Source organism: Solanum dulcamara, chromosome 10, assembly GCF_947179165.1.
Source record: "Solanum dulcamara chromosome 10, daSolDulc1.2, whole genome shotgun sequence".
NCBI lineage: Eukaryota > Viridiplantae > Streptophyta > Magnoliopsida > Solanales > Solanaceae > Solanum > Solanum dulcamara.
The window spans coordinates 35,605,290-35,623,486 of NC_077246.1; positions in this window are offsets into that span (position 1 = coordinate 35,605,290).

Here is an 18,197-nt window from a genome sequence, read left to right on the forward strand (position 1 = left end):
GGGATTGCCACATCACAAACTATCTGAGATGGCATTTTTAAGGGTACTTCTCCTTCACACTCGCTTTGAGGCATAAGATATTGCAGAGCCGCTTGTATCATTTAATGATGCAAAAATCGTTTAGGCTCAGCCAATGACTCTACAATTTTTCCATTTCTTTCTAGTGTACAGATAGGAGCTACCTACAAAGAATAACAACTAAGATCAAGTTGTCAACACTTACACAAAGAATCTAGAAACTCAAAAAATAAATATCTGCTAACTTTAAAGTCCCCGACAACGGCGCCAAAAGATTGTTTCTTCCAATTGCACATGCAAGAGTATGTGGTCAACCAAGTAATACAGTATCTCTGAAGAGCTGGATTATCAAACCAAGTAAGCATGAAACAAAACATAGTCATTTTGTGGGATATAGACTGTAACCAAGATTAATACCATCTAAGCTATAACATGGAGCCCGGTGTAACTCCTATATGAAAAAAGAAAAAGCTAATTGCCAAGGTAGACTTCATATTATTAACATTATGAGCTATTTGTAGATCCACTAGCTAAGTCATTTTAGACAACCTATGAGGGAACGTAGCCTCCACCTCAAGCCCTCTCGTTACTCAGTCAAACCCCAACAGAATAGATAAAATTAATTATCAATATATCATTAGGAAAGGTAATAATCCTATACCAATGTAGATCATAAAATCATATAAGAGTAGCTCCTTTCAAATCATGATTCATAATATAATTCATATAGTTACTTACCTTTCTAAGCATCTAAATTATGATTTCATTTATATTTTAAGAAAATCTTTCACAATTCATTGATACATACTTGACAACATCCTTGAAGAATAATTCATTAGTTTCATAAAATATGCATAAATTCTTCATCAAAATCATGATCGTAATTTATAATTAATATTGTAAATCATAGGCTAATGCATGGGTCCATGTGAGATCAATTGAAAATCATGTATCTTAGAATTCATTGTTGAATTTTTACATACCTTGATAATCAAATACCTAATGTAAAATTCTATCAATGGAGACTTGATCTTGACTTAAAATCTTAGCCTTGACTTGGAGAAGAAACTTCAGAGAGAATTCTAGAGAAAAGATTTTTGAGTGGGACAGTTTAACAGAGAATGGGAAATTTGGAGGGTTTGGGTAGTTGTAGGTATTAGAAAATAGCCAAAAATGCTTTGTTTCAATATAAAGAGAATGGTAAAATATCCAAAATTCCCTTAGAATTAACTATCGAAACCCCTTTTCACGGACACCTTCACAAACCTTACAACCTTTCACGATCCTTGAAGGTGCTCGTACACTGGAGTGGGACTGGGTTCCGAAAAAGCGATATGTATGGGCCATCAATGGCTTATGTACTCCCCATGGGTCATGTAGTGGGCTCGTGAAGGACAAATCCACTTAGTCCTAGGGCTCGGGTTCACGCACCATTATACAGTCCATGAAGATTTTCATGGCTCATGGATCCTTCTGTGGACCATTTCCTCAACTTTCCACCACTAGTTTTCTTTTCCATGGGGAACCTATATGAACCATGGTTCCTTTTGCAATCCATACAAGGGTCTGTAAACCCTTCTTCTACACTTTCAAAGTTGATCCTTTTCTTCTCTACTCTCTAACTTTTGGGGTATTGTAAAAATTTTCCAATTCATCTCTCCCCTAAATTAGAAAAAAAATCCCTTAAAATAACAAAATTCAACTTATTTATAGAGCTTGAAAAATGCAGCCAAATTTGGAGATGCACGACCATGATGCTGGGATGCTTTATCCCTTTAGATTTTGTAGAGGATTTCTATGCGACACGACGACGTTATAAACTCCACTGGTTCAAAATTTTTCCTTATGCCAAATTCCACTCCCTAGCTCCGCAATATGGAGCCACTACGGACCTGGTCTCCTTCACAAATTCAATGCTCCAATCCTCAACTTTTGCTCTAGCTTCATCCCTAATTCTATTTTTTCCATTTTTTTGCTCATTTTACACACTTTCTAACTTACAAACACCTAATAACATAGGTTAGTACAAAAACATAAATATGATTAAAATACTATCAATAAAATGATATTTGCTCTCAAAATTAGCAAAAAACATGTGTTCCACTTGGTTATTAGGCGTATAATATGCCTAAGATAATGTAGTATTTTCACCAATTAGAGTCTAAATTAAATCCCATATTTTGCCAACTTCTAGGCATATGATCCTCGCCTCAAGAGGAACATCTAGAAGAAGTTAGTTTCTAATTCGTTATTGGTGTTTGTGGGTTAAATATTTATTCAATTTCTAGTCTGAATTTTGTAAGCTCGATATGGGTATCGTTAGTCCTATATTGATATGTATATTCTATTTTTGATTTGTGGTGGTGCTCTGAGGTTTTTCCAATAGGAAAAATTTAGGAATGGAGGTTCGAGTATGGTTCTGATATTGAGGTAGGTTACTATTTCTTCTTTTTAGACATGGCTTAGTTAGATTATACATATATTGCATTGATTATTTGGGAGAGTTTAGGTTGAGATTCTATGTTGTATGATCCTTTGTTGTATTTTGGCCATTTTTGGATAATTAGATTAGTACTTTAGACGTAGATCCTTAGACTATGAATAGCCTTATTCTTGTTTGATGTGATAAGTATGATTGTGCCTCTTTCTATTTACTTATGAGCTTTTATTTCATTATTATCGATTTGTGGGCCTAAGACCTTAGAATGATTAGAGTTCCAGGCCAGTACATCTGTATTGTAATGGGTGTATACTCAGTTGGTCGTGTGGTCTGATTGATTTGTGAATGAGTTAACGACAGTGTTTGGTATGCATTCACATTCACGGAATTGACATTTGGCATGGTTGAACCAGAAATAAGAGAAAGTTGTAACTAAAATGCTTAAACAGTTTTATTATGAATTCCACTTGTTTTAGGTTTTGAGGGAGCGTGTTACTAATTTTATTTAAGTAAAGTTGTAATTTTCGAAGTTAATATAATATTTTCTGAGGCTTTTGGTTCCAAAGAGATTATTTTTTTAAACTCATCGATTTTACTTTTGAGGCCTGAATATTTTGAGAAAAAACACCAATTTTATAAGAGTTTGGCAAAAAATGGAGATTTTATTTTACTGATAAGATAAAGGAGGTACTTCAAGGTTGCCCAAAGATTGAATTTTTTATTATGTTTCTTTCTTTTCAGCACTTTTCAAGTCCGAGGGATCATTTTGAGGAGCTTAAAGATTTTGTCAGACTTCTACTTTTATTCATTAGCCACATATGTGTTGCATTTCCTTGTTTATATGTCTTTCTGTGATTGTCATATATTAGTTATTAAGTGCTTTTTACTGTTATCTTCACCGTCAGTAGTGGTATGCTTGTTTCTTAAGCTAGTTGTTATGTCATAGTATTAGCACTAAAACAAAGTACTTAGTAGGCATTATATATATATAATTCCTACTAAGTACCCCATGTTTATGTACTCACACTACACATCTACATGTTTTTTAGATGCTTCTCCTAGTATGAGCCACACTTACTAGTGCAGATCTGCCATGTCCATCATTGATTTGGATCATCCTGAGTTCTTGGCATCCAAAAATTTGCTTCTTTTCTTCTTTTTGTAGGGTCTATGTAGTTTGTACTTTTGATTAGATATGTCTGATGTATAAAGCCTTTCTATACTTAGTTGGTCTTATACCAATGACACCAAGTCCAAGACTAGATTCCTACGTATAGTGTTGTGTCTCTCAATCATTTTCAGACCCTTTTTGTGTACTTTTCATCATTTTATACATATATATGCTATGAGTCCCTCTTCTCCTTATTATTACTTCCACATAGCTTTGCTTAGTATTTTATTTGCTTTCCTCTTTGAGTTTTTATCTTGCCTACTGGGGGTTATGATAAGAGCTATCATCGCCCAATTTTGGGTCATGATAGCATTGTATCAGAGCTTGAGGTTTGCCGGTCTTATCCGTACAAGAGAAAGTGCCTAGTAAAGTCTCGTAAATTAGTACGATGATGACTATATACTATCTTTGAGAGGCTATAGTGTATTCTTAGGAATACTTCTCTTTGTTGTTCCTTATTATACATTCTTGACTTTAGCAAATTCTGATTTTTTTTATTTCATTCATTCTTTGATGGCTAGGATGAGATCATTCATAAGTGTGCGAGAGCCTCCTATGCTCATAGAAAGATCCCAAGCTAGGGGTTAAGATTGAGGTTAACTAGAGGTCAAGGTAGAGCATGGGCTACAACACCACCTTGTGATTAGAAGTGAGCATCATCAATAGAGCATGTTAAAGAGGTAAAGAAGGTCCAATGCCAACTGAATGGTGTGGGTCCAGCCTAGCCTAATCGAGATTCATTGCCATGCCAGTTTTTTGAGTAATCTTGTCTAGGATCCTCCGCTTCATGGAGGGTATGTCCAAGGAAAAGAATTTTTCATGTTCTTTAGATATCCCTCAGGTTAGAGATGAGGCACAAACTTCAATCTAGGTAGAAGCACATGGTGTACAGATACCAATGGCAGAGCTTGCTGCTGTAGTTCCTCACTTAGTAGTTCCATCGGTATCGACAGTTGCTCTGCCTATGGCTATTAGGTCGGTTATGTCTTCTAAGGAGTTGTTGGGATAATTTATGTTATTGGGTCCTCTCATATTCTCTAGTGCTTCGGGTGAGGATGCTTATGAGTTTCTAGTGAGTTTCCAGGAGAGGTTTTATAACCTCAGCTTTATTGAATCTCATGGGTTGGTTACACTACTTTCTAGATGGATAGGGCTATTGAAGTAGTGGTGGAGGTCTTATCTTGAGTATAAACCATCTAGGTCACCTCTAATGTCATGGACTTAGTTCTCTAAGGCTTTCTTGGAGAAGTTTGTACCTTGTAGCTTGAGGGAGAGATTATGAGATGAGTTTATAGGTCTATTGCAGGGATTGATATCTGTTTCTAAGTATGAGACATGATTCCATAAGCTGTCCAGGAACACAACTATGAATATGCCAACAAAGCATGATTAAGTTCTTAAGTTCGCTAGAGGGTTACCTTTACCCCTTTGGTTGGCTACAGAGAAGATGGTAGCATCAGGTTTTTCATTCCTTTAGATAATAGACCATGAACACACTATTGAGGGGATACATTGTGAGGCCTATGGAAGCAACGCTAAGAGGCCCTGCTGCTAGGGTGATTTTATTGGTTCTCAATCCTATGGTAGGGGTTTCCTAATTAGAGGTTACCCACAACAATCTCCACCTAGTCGACTAATTTAGGTAGCTTTATAGATTACAGTTGGTGGTTTTGTTGGTGTTAGTAGTCAAGGTAGCCAGACCCCAGATCATACATCTCGAGGTTTGCATTTTGGGTATTCAAACCTTGGTGGCCATTTTGCTCAAGTCGAATCATCTTTGCAGGTTACTTCTAGCAAGGTTGTTATGAGTTTTGCTCGTTGGGCCATTTTGCTTGAGATTTTCCCACAAACAATCACTATTAGCATTAGGGTTAGTAGTTTTAGTCTTAAGGGCTTAAGTGCAACCAATTAGAGGTGGTGAATAGGGTAGCAAGGGTAGTCCTCAGTCAGTCAGGTTAGGCGGTTGAGGTGGACATAGCCATATGTATGCCTTTTCGGCTAGTCCACAAGTGGAGGCTTTAGATGCTATCATCACTGGTATATGATATCCATCTATCATTAACCTTCTTATGCATTGTTTGGAGTATACTTTATATATATATATATATATATATATATATATATATATATTGTATCCCCCTAATTATGTGGAAGGTACTATTTTCATATACCAAGGGGTGTGATTTAATTTCTGAGGGCAAAATGGTGGGCAAGAAAGGGGTGTCTATCTTGTCTAGCCTATGTTTGTAATACTAGTACCACCACTCTTTTCCTTGAGTCAGTTCCCATGGTTAGAGAGTTCTATAATGTCTTTCCCCCTAACCTACCTAACCGACCATATTAGATAGATCCTACTGAGTTGAAGAATCTTAAAGAGCAGCTGTAAGACCTCTTGAGTAAGGGGTTCATTAGGCCTAGTGTTCTCAGTTGGGCACTCCTATTCTGTTCGTGAAGAAGAATGATGGTACCTTGCAAATGTGTGTCGACCATAGGCAGCTAAATAAGGTGACCAACAGGAACAGGTATCCAATGCCACATATTGATGATTTGTTTGACCAGCTACATGGTGCAACTGTGTTCTCTAAGATAGGCTTCAGATCAGGATACCACTAGTTAAAGATTATGAGCTTCGATGTGTATATCTTAAATCTTTCTTAAACTCTTGGTTTTATTTTCTTATTTATAGTTGTAGTGTTTCTAATTGTCAGATTTTGATATTATGGGTTTAAATCTTGTGTATACTTTGCAATTTATTGAATATTATCTCGTTTATAATATGAGTATTTGATTATCTAATTAGTCTCATGATTTAACTGATTTCAAATAAAGTAATTAACCCAAGGACTTGCCTATGTGTCTCAATCTTTCTTGAGAAAAGAGATTTAAGTGCAAGAAAGATTGATTACCACAATAGATAAGTGGTTGGGATATTGAACTAGAGCTCGGGAGAGTCTAGATCTACATATAATCTCTCATCTAATGGATTGAGCTAGGAATAGGATATCCTAGTGTTGCTATGTTGAACTTCTGATCCCAAATGTATCTGCTATCCTCGTGTCGTGAAGGCTTTGACCAACCTATATTTTATTTTTATTATCTTTGTTTAGTGCTTGTTCCTTATTCAACAACCCCTAAAAATTAGTTGTATCTTTTGTTCTGATTAAAATGGTGACTTGTAATTCTTTACCTTTTAAATAACCCCTACATTGTTCCTTGGTGGGATTCGACCCCAACCTCATAAGTTGGGTATTGTTTTGCATATGATGGCCTACCTTCCTAATTTGGAGAGTGTACTTGAGAATTATAAAAAATGGCGCCGTTGCCCGAGAATAATTTGGTGTATTGAATTGGTTTAGAATTTATAGTTCACTTGTTTACATTGACTTTTGTGAATATTTGTTTGTTGTCTTGTTATTTTTGTTTGATTTGTTATTTTATTCTTGTTTCTATGTCATCTTATGGTGAACCTAAGCTTGGGGATTTCAATTCCTACCTTGATGATCCTTCCCTCTATTGTGGAGGACCGCATCTTGAGGAGATGTGCACCAAAGAATTTTCTAAATTAGAAATGGGTGACTAAATGAGAGTAGTAAGTGAGACTTGGCTCTTGGGAGTAAGAGTCCATCTTGAACTTTGAAAAGAACTATGGGATAATTTAGTCTAAGAAAGGGATGAAATCCTTGACTTGTATTGCAATCGGTGCTACGAAGTAACCCAAATTGGATTTGAAATTGCAAACTTGAGGGACAACTTAAGAGAAAAGCTTCAACCATATGATTCTCTTCATTAAGTGATAAAAAATATGGAGTGAAGTTTAAAATTGAAGAAGAAAGGGTTGTGCTAAACATGGATGGAATCTTAGGAATTTCACACCTTCCAAGCCAAGGATAATCCAAGATGTCGAAGTAAAAAAAATTATAATAGAGGTGCGAACAAAGGCCAACAACATCCTCTCTATTTCATTCAAAAGTGATGGCATTCTTCACTCAAGGGTAAAACAATACATCATGCAATATCAAAGAAGAGGCCCATTATTCACCTCTTCTTTGACTAAGATTCCTCAATGGAAATTCAATGTAAATTTAGGTAAAAGATTCAAGCCTTCAAATTGGTGAGATAGAGTGGGTAGCATGGTATGCACACTCTCATCTCAAAATCCTCAGCAGAATCTTGATTTGAAGTTGGGAGGATATTTTTTCATCAAAATGGAAGGATAAACGGTAATGCAACCGGTCATTCATCGCGATGATAAATTGATCTCTTGATAGGAGGCAACCCATTATTTTTAAATTTTTTATAATATAGTTGATTTTCATTCTTAAGTTTATTTTAGTTCTTAGTTTTATTTTTATTCGCACTAATCCATAATTTTCTAGTGTGTTAAGTTGAATTTTACAGTTAATTGAGAACTCTAGTTTAGAGGAGCCTCCTCTGCAGACTACATGTGTGATGCCGCAGGTGTGAGGTTTCTTTCTCACTTGTGAGTTTAGATGAGTTAACTGTCGGAAGAACCTTTTCCTAGATGCGGCTCTATAGCTACAACATCGGGATCACTGGAGAAGACTCGACTGGATTCCATCTATATCAGGTTCATGAATGAGGGTTATTGATAACTCCTTATTCTCTAATATTTAAGAATACTTCATCACCCCTCTCTGTGAGTTTGCCAAAATTCCACAAATTTGACACCCTACGCATCATATAAAAAGGTAAAAATATATTTTTTCTAAATAACAAAAAGGTTTTTCAAGGGATTTTCAAGAATTCAAACTTTTCCTTAGCTTAAATCTCTCCAAAAAGTAGGTATGAACTTTAAATTTATTACATTTGGTATGCATTTTCAAGGTGTTTTACTTCTTTAACTTTGTTGAGAATCAAATATGCTTGAACATAGCTTTTAAATGGAGATTTGAGCATGAGTAAATTTTTAAGATTCTGAGTTTAAATCTTTGATTTGTTGTATTTGAGCATGATTATGTGTTTAAAATAAGGAGTTGGAAGTTTTAGTATAATTACCAATAGCCAAAAGTTGAGAGTTTTGTTTTTTGGGTTGCTTTGAATTGGTGGATTACATTGTTTGAACCGGCACTTAAAAATAGTTAATCGGTGGTTGCCGGTGGCTAAAGACTTGAGAAGGAAACTTATGAAGACGACCATAGGAGCAAAATTATTTTTGCACCTGTGATGCCGCTCCTACGATTTTGAGTCCATAAGAGCGAAGCTACACTCTAGGGTGAGTACAATGTTGTGATGCTTTATCCGTAAGCACGATTCCATTATTGTGGACAGATTATCCATAGGAGCGAGACCGCTGTGCACTTTCAAAAATAGTAGCTTCGCATATCCTGCATGTTAAGCTTTTTGATTCATTGCTTTTTCTCATTTGCAATAAGTTAATATACTTTATATGTTTTCATGCATATTTTAATATTTTTGATAATTTTTAGGTACTCTCTAATTTAAAAGTGCCTCTCAATGAAGATGGATCACCCAATCGATGGACGATAGCAAGAAGGAAGTGGAGGAAACTCTATATGATCAAGAAAGGTTCATGTTGGTTGATTGTGTATGCTTGTATTTCAACAACCTACTTGACAAGAAGATAAAGTTGTGGAGGAAAATCTAGGAAAAGAAGTTGGCGGAACTTCTTTTGGATTTTTGTGGAAGATTGGAAGCTATGGGCTGAACGTGTTTTGTGCCTACACTGAACAAATCCAACCAAGAATGGGTGAGATAGTTCTACGTTAGTCTCAAGAGGATGGACTTCAATGACCCAAACTAACCATCTGAGGAAAAGTAGTACATTTCATCTCGGAGAACATCAATACTTTTAGGGGCCCCCAAACCATCCACTTGTGCCAATGTGAAGCTGTGACACAAGCTGTAGAGAGTTGTTGGCATCAAAGTTGTGTCCCCCGGGGAAGAGCTTCAGATAGGCACAAGATAAATTGGAAATAGTGGCTAGTGATTTCATGAAGAAGCAATGATGTGGCTCAATATCATTTGTAGTCGCATGTCTCCTTCTTCAAATGTCAATGATGTGCCCTACTCCAAGCTAAGATGATAGATTGTCTACTTGAACGCATTTCCATGAATGTCGATCACTACATAGTGAATGATCTCAATGATTATTTTCATCGAGATAGCCCATATTTGATATTTCCATCCTTGATAACAGAGTGATGGCAATTGGCTGGTTGGAGATGAAGTCCAACTATCATTCGCTCCAATCAGGGAAACCTTACCATATTTTGAAAGTGAAAGGCGAAGGAGGTGCATTGAAGTGAAAAAATAGTAATTTAGAAATAAATGTTAAGCAAGCCACCTCTTCCCAAAAACCACCACCAAAAGGGCCATTTGGAGCTTTCTCTTCTCAATTGGATATCATCAAATATTTGGTGTCTAATTTGCCTAGCAGATCTTTACAAATGGAGCATTTTACTAAAGATGAAATGAAGTGGTTTCTTGAGACCCAAAAGAAGTAATGTTAGGCTATCACCAAGATGAAAGCTTCATTGAGAATGCTTGAAATGGCTTATGTGAATTCGGTCAAATCACATCCTGCACTCTTGCAATGTTTTTAAACAAAGAAGGAAAAGAATAAAAAAAGAGGGAAGTTCATGGTGAAGATGTGGATGGGCATCAAGGCAATATTCAAATGAGACCAACCAAGCAAGAAGATTCCCATGGTAGATGTAGATGACAGGACGGAGTATTCCTTTCTATCAAAGGAAGATGATGATGATGATGGTAAGGACGAGGAACACTCCTCGGCCTAGATATACACTATATTCCACGTTTTATTATATGACATAGACTTTGGGGAACCACTTTTATATTTGTGTCTCCTTTTTTGCTTTTTGCATCGGGGATAATGCACTTCTTTAGGTTAGGAGTGATTGTATTTGGGTTGTTTTTTTATGTTATGGATTATTGAGCCCTTGTTGGGATATTTTGATGATTTTGTGGGTGTTGTGCCTTTGTCAAGTAGTTTTATGGTTATGGATGTGTTAGATTAGTTTTGTTTTTGTTATTTTCATTTTTAGTTTGTATGTTTTCTTAATAGCTTCTTTTATTATTTTTTCATGATATTGAGTCGGGATGCCTAATGATAGAAAAAGTGAAAACTTTGTTAATGGAAAAATCATCTTGTGGTTGACAAAATATGAACGGGTTATGTGTGTGGTAAAGTCTGAGTAACTATGTGACGACCCCTCTTTAAGGGCCAACATATTTTGGTATTGTCTATGCCAGGGTCAGCCAATTCATCCTTTACTTCTCCCTACAGGGCTTCATGGAAATCGAACTCGGAACCTCAGGCTCCTTTACATCCACTCTAGGGACCCCAACCATAGGGCCTAGTCATAACACGACGATCGGGATGCGAGGGACCCCAACCATAATACATCTTAGTATACATTGTATGCATAGGATAAAGAGATATATAACAATGAGCGGAAGTAATCATTAAGTGGGGAAAATGACTAAGGGAAATCAACACTATAAATATCCAATCCAGACCACACCAATGAATATCGTATAAACATGCCTATAGTCTAATCCTTGATGGGGGCTTAGGACAAGATATTAGCTCACCCTAACAATAGAAGAAAGTGATAACAATAGTAACATGAATAAAAGCCTTGTCCTCAGTAGAATGAGGACTCACCAACTTTTTTGAAATCTAAATGAATCTCTAGCCACGAGTAGGATGATCGTGAGTGTCGTCCAACCCTATATTATGAGATAATGAAGGCAAAATATATATTAGTACATTTAAATGTTCTAAGTATGTGAGGTATGCATGAATAAGTAAAAGAACGTAATCAATATGCGATAGATGCATGAACATGAGTATATCTTAAAATCAGTTTATAACATATGGAACTAATGGTCAATGCATATCATAAGAACATCAACTTCCAACTCATAGCTTGACATCTCATAGCTTTAACTTGAACTTGTGTCGGATAGGACCTTTAACCGACAACTAAGACCATGCAAGCTATTACATAGAATCCGATAACTCTTGCATTGAAACAAGAAAGGCTACCTTGATAGGGTATACTCCAAAGGTAACTCAACTTAACTAAAATGGGCTATGTGGATCTAGTAGCTAGGCCATGGAGGCAACTTATGTGGGAAACGTAGTTTGGGACTTAAGGTTGCTACTAGGATTCCCTTGGATAACCAACTGCGTTATCTTACCAAGCCCCACCTAGAAGTCCTCTCGGTGCTAATGGAAACTCATTAAAACGTAATTATAACATAGTAGGGAAATATAGTAATCCACCTTTAAAATATACTAGGAATAGCTCATCTACATAGTGATTCATAAGAATCTGTAACTTCGATGAGAATTGTCCTTATGACCATCTTTAAAACATCTTGTGATGGTAACTCTGATCATCATCATAACTTTAAATTTAGAATCATAAATCTCAACTTTAACTCATATAAAATTTTTATTGAAAATCATTTAACTTACGATCAACTCCTAAACTCATAATCATAGCTTGAAAATATAGCTTTATGCATGGGCATCTATAACTCAACATGAAATCTTACAATTGATATGAGAACATGCATGTTACATCATTGACAACATTTAAAAATGAAATCAAATCAGCCCAATGCAGCTTATCAAACTAGGGTTCATAATCAATTGTAAATTGAATGAAAACTTGAGAAATCATTAGAACTTCTTGGGTGAAAAGATCCCATGAATGAATCCCCAAATACCTTGCTTGAATCCAATAAGGATTGAAGAAGAACTTTGAAGAAATCTGGAAACCCTAGCTTTAGCTTGAAGGAGAAACCTTGAGAGACTTTGTTCTTGCTTAGAAAATTTTAGATGAATGAATTGAATTGGAGGGAGATTTGAAGAATTGAATATTTATAGACTTTGAACTTGGCCATAAAAGTGTCTAGGTTCATTAAACTGAACTTGGGAAAAGAAATAATTGCCCATCATTAAATATGGAAATCTAGCCCTACGGACCCCTTTCTACAGGTCATCTTAGCAACGACGAGTACTTTAAACAACTCATTTTGTGGGTCTGAGAAAAAAGGCCTAAAAATCGAGCCTCTGAAGTTTGTAGATGAATCATTTATATGACCCGTCAAAGAGTCTACGAGTCATCCTGATGGCTCATCCTGTAGGTTTGAAAACTTCCAAATATGCAAGTCTCTAAAGTTTTGTGAAAGGTGGTTCTTATGACCCATCATAGCTTCTATGAGCCGTCCTTTCAAGTCGTAGACTTGACCTTGAGGGAATGCTGTAACTTAGCCTGAGACCTCTTTCTAGGAGTGTTTCTACGGATCGTCTAAGTGAGAGCGGGTCATCAACATGAGTTGTAAGACCTCTCTTTAAGATTGGTCATGAGTAAACACCACGACTCCCTGTACGACTCAATCCTATGGGTCGTGGGGGCTTCTACGACTCATAGAGATGGTCGTGAACTTGGGTCCAGTTCAAAATTTGAGGCTTTTCTCCTTGGTTCCACCTTTCCGACTTACGGGGTCTTACAATATCTCTCCTTTGAAAATATTCGTCCTCGAATAAGATTTAACTTATCATAAGACGGACACAAAAAGAGGACTAGCAACCCAACATGAACATGATGACATCTTATAATGCATGGAACATGAAAACTTCAACTTAACATAAAATCATAACTTTTACAAATCAACTTTTTATGAACATGCATGAATATGAAATGACATAGAAGGAACTGAATATGTAAGAGTTCAACTAGCTTAAATAAGAACAACTTACTACTTTAGGATTCAGTAGAGGGAAAGAGATATGGATATCATTTCATCATTTTTGCCTCCACCTCCTAAGTAGCACTTTGTACTTTTTGATTCCTCCATAACACTTTGACCGACACAACTTCTTTGTTTCTTAACTTATTGACTTGCCAGTCTAAGATTTCCACCGGAACTTCTTTATAAGTTAAATTTTCCTCAAGACTTAAATCTTTTAATGGCATAATGGAGTTTGGATTACCTAGGAACTTCCTCAATATAGACACATGAAACACCGGGTGAACCATAGCTAACTCAAGTGGAAAATATAATTCATAAGACACCTTGCCAACACGTTCTCAATATCTTGCAAGGTCCAACGTATCTAGGACTCAATTTCCCTTTCTTTTCAAAATGCATTACACCCGTCATGGTTGAAACTTTCAAATAGACTCAATCATCCACCTCAAATTAAAGCTTTCTTTTCTTAACATCAAAATAGGACTTTTGACAACTTTAGGCAATCTTCAGTCTCTCCCTTATGAGTTTTACCATCTCCATAGCATCTACAACAAAATCTGAACCAATCAAGGCTATCTCAGCTACATCAAACCACCCCACCGGGGATCTACATCTCCAACCATACAATGTTTTGAAAGGAGTCATTTGGATGCTAGAGTGATAGCTATTATTATTGACAAACTCAATTAATGGAAAATGATCATCCCAAATTCCTTTATAATAAATAACACACGGCCATAACATATCCTCTAGATTTTGGATCTTTCTATCAGCTTGACCATCGGTTTGGGGATGAAAAATGGTACTTAACTTAACCTTTGTACTGAGACCCTTTTGAAATAACTTCTAAAAATGTGAAGTGAATTTTGTACCTCGATATGATATGATGGACAAGGTCATACCATGAAGTCATACTAACTCACGAACATAAAACATATCATAATCTTCAGCACCATAGGATGTCTTAACCGATAGAAAATGAGCCGACTTGGTTATGCGATCTACAACAACCCAAATTGAATCATATTGATTCTTCGTATGAGGCCATTATGTAATCCATATTCACATATTCTAACTTCCAAGTAGGAATCTCAATATCTTAGGCTAGACCTTCCGGTCTTTGATGCTCAATTTTAACTTGTTGGAAATTTGGACCCGTAGCTAGAAACTCCACAATGTCCTTCTTCATGCCATTCCACCAATACACTTCTCTCAAGTCATGATACATCTTGGTGGAACCCGGATAAACCCAGTATTGGGAACTGTGGGCCTCATTAATATCAACTATATCAACCAATGAACTTTAGGTACACATAAATGACCTTGGTAATGTAGCACACCATCTCCGTCTTGGGAGAAAGCCTCAATGGAACTTTCGGCAATTGACTTCTTTAAGTCAACCAACATTGAATCTTGGTATTTTTGTCCTTGACATCCGCTACAAGAGACGATTTTGAACCATTATGTACAAGAACACCTCCATGATTTGAATCAACCAAACACACACCTAAACGTGCCAACCTATTAACATTTTTAATCAATTCTCTCTTATCTTCATCAACATATCCCACACTACTCATGGAAAATATACTTAGTGCATCGGCAACCACATTAGCTTTGCCCGGATAATACAACACACTCATATAATAATCCTTCAATAATTCAAGGCATCTCTATTGTCGAAGGTTTAAATATTTTTTTCTTAAACACATATTGTAAACTTTTATGGTTGGTGAAAACATCCACATGGACTTCATAGAGATAGTGTCTCCAAATATTCAAGGCAAACACAACACTCTTTCACCTGTCCTGTCAGATTTCCCTTAAGAATCACCCTCTTTGCTTAAGTCTGTTAAAGTCAAGATAGACGCTTGTTCAAGCTCATGGATTGGATAGTTTTGTTCATGCACCTTAGGTTTCCTAGAAGAATAGGCCATTACCTTACCATATCACATTAATATACAACCAAAACCAACCCTTGAGGCATCATAATAAACCACAAAACTATCAGACCCTTCCGACCAGGTCAAGATAGGAGTAGTAGTGAGACAATCCTTCAATTATTGAAGCCTATTTTCACATATTTCGGACCATTAAAACTTCACCATCTTTTGAGTCAACTTGGTCAAAGTGACAAGATCGATGAAAAACCTTTCATAAATCTCCTGTAATATCCAGCTAGGCCCAAGAAACTACAAATACCCAAAGGAGATAATAGTTTAGGCCAATTCTTAACCCCCTCAGTTTACTTAGGATCAACCATAATCCCTTCAGTGGAAATAATATGAAAAAGGAAAGCCACCTCCCTTAACCAAAACTCACACTTGTTGAACTTTGCAAATAGTTATTTGTCTCTTAGAGTTTGCACACAATCCTTAAGTTACTTGTATGCTCCTCCTTATTCTAATAGTAAACCAAAATGTCATCTATGAATACAATCACAAACATATCTAGGTATTGCTTGAAAACCCTATTCATTAAGTCCATGCAAGCCACAGGAGTATTGTTCAAATCAAATGACATGACTAGAAATGCATAATGGCCATACCTTGTCTGAAATGTTGTTTTAGAAATATCACACTCCCTCACCCTCAGTTGGTGATAACCGGAATGAAGGTCTATTTTAGAGAAGTAACTTGACCCTTGAAATTCATCAAACAAGTCCTCTATTCTAGGAATTTGATACTTATTCTTGATGGTTACCTTATTCAATTATCGATAATCAATGCACATACATAGTGAACCATCCTTCTTCCTAACAAACAATACAGGAGATGACTATGGGAAAATACTTATCCTAATGAAACCCTTGTCAACAAGTCCTTCAATTGATTCTTCAACTCCTTCAACTCCTCCCTGGCCATCTAGTAAGGAGGAAAAAAAATAGGTTGAGTATCTGGAAAAAGGACTATACCAAAATCAATCTCCCTTTTGGGAAGGAGTCTGGGTAGATCATTGGAAAATACATCCGGAAAATCATTTACAATAGGTACTCACTACAAGATGGGTGATTCAAAATTTTCATCCCTAACCCTCACAAGATGGTAAATACAACCCTTGGAAATTATCTTCCGAGCTTTAAGGCACGAAATGAATTGACCTTTAAAATTGGAGTTACTACCCTTCCACTCTAGGACCGGCTCATTTGGGAATTTAAACTTAACTACTCAGGTTCTACAATCAATAAAATCATAACATTCATATAGCCAACTAGATAACATAGGGTAACTTTATGGAAAATCGTAATTGGTTAACATCTATAGACTCTTTTAGCTACAACTGACTCACCTATGGGAGTGTAATCGGAGAAAGGCTCTAAAAAATTCTTGGGACTAATTTGGGACTAATATCAAATCTCATGGCCACATAAGGGGAAACAAAAGATAAATTTTCACTCAGATCAAGCATAAATATCACAGTGAATGACCCGTGACATACTGGTGACAACATCGGGAGTCTCCTCCACCTCTTGCCTACTATGGAGAGCATAAAAACTATTGTTGTGTTGAATTTTCTTTGGTTGCATTGGCCATCTTGAGCAACTTGGCCTTGAGGACGAGCATTTTTGAACTTGCATTTCTTAGCATGATGACCCGATTTACCATATTAGTAGCATATATTCAACTCGGCTAGACATTCACCCTTGTGGTCCTTACCATATTTCTTGCATACGGGAGTAATTTGGCCTATAGGAGCACCTCCTTGAGGTTTAGTTTTAGAAGCTATATCTTTGTCAAACCTTGGAGTAGTAGTTTTAGAAGACCCTTGGCCGGAGTACTTTTGGCGAAAATGAAGATGTCCACCACTTCCAGACTTAGCATGAGAGAATACACTATCATTGGTCCTTGGCCTCTTAGACTCCCTATTTTTCACCTTTAGTTTCTCACTTTCTATTTTCTCCACATAGGTCACGAGTCTAACTTTTACATCCATTGTAATGTCTATCATACTCGATACAAACATGCTCATATGAGCTCTTGAGTCGACAATCATGAATGGAGCATATGTTTACAACTGAGAAAACTTGAGGGCATACTCCCTCACACTCATACCACCTTGCTTAAGGTTGATGAACTCTTATACGTTGGACTCCCTCAACTTTAGTAGGAAAAAGTGATCAAGAAACACCCCTTTGAACTTATCCCAAGTCACGGGCTCTGCCTCTCTAGGCCTCTCACTTTTTCAATGATCAAACCAAATTTGAGCAACACTCCTCAATTGTTACGTAGACAACTTCACCCTTTCAACCGAGCTAATCTCCAAGATCTCAACAATCTTATGGATGCTATCGATAAAATCTTGGGAATCCTCATCAACCTTAGAACTCCAAGATCAGAGTTACCATCACAAGATGTTTTAAAGATGGTCATAAGGACAATTCTCATCGAAGTTACATATTCTTATGAATCACTAAGTTGATGAGCTATTCCTAATATGTCTTAATGATGAATTGGTAGGCAGTTACTATTTTTCCCTACTATGTTATGATTATGTTTTAATGAGTTTCTGTTGGTATATTGACTAAGAACCGAGAGGACTTCTAGGTGGGGTTGGTCGGATAACGCAGTTTGTTATCCAAGGGAATCCTAGTAGAAACCTAAAGTCCCAAACTATGTTGCCCACGTAGGTTGCCTCCATCGCCTAGCTAGTGGATCCATGTAGTCCAGTTGAGTTGAGTTGAGTTACCTTTGGAGTATGCCCTGAAAAAGTAGCCTCCCCTATTTTGATGCAAGAGTCATCAGCTTGTCTCAATACAGGAGTCATTGGATTCCAAGTAATAGCTGGAAGTTGTCAGTT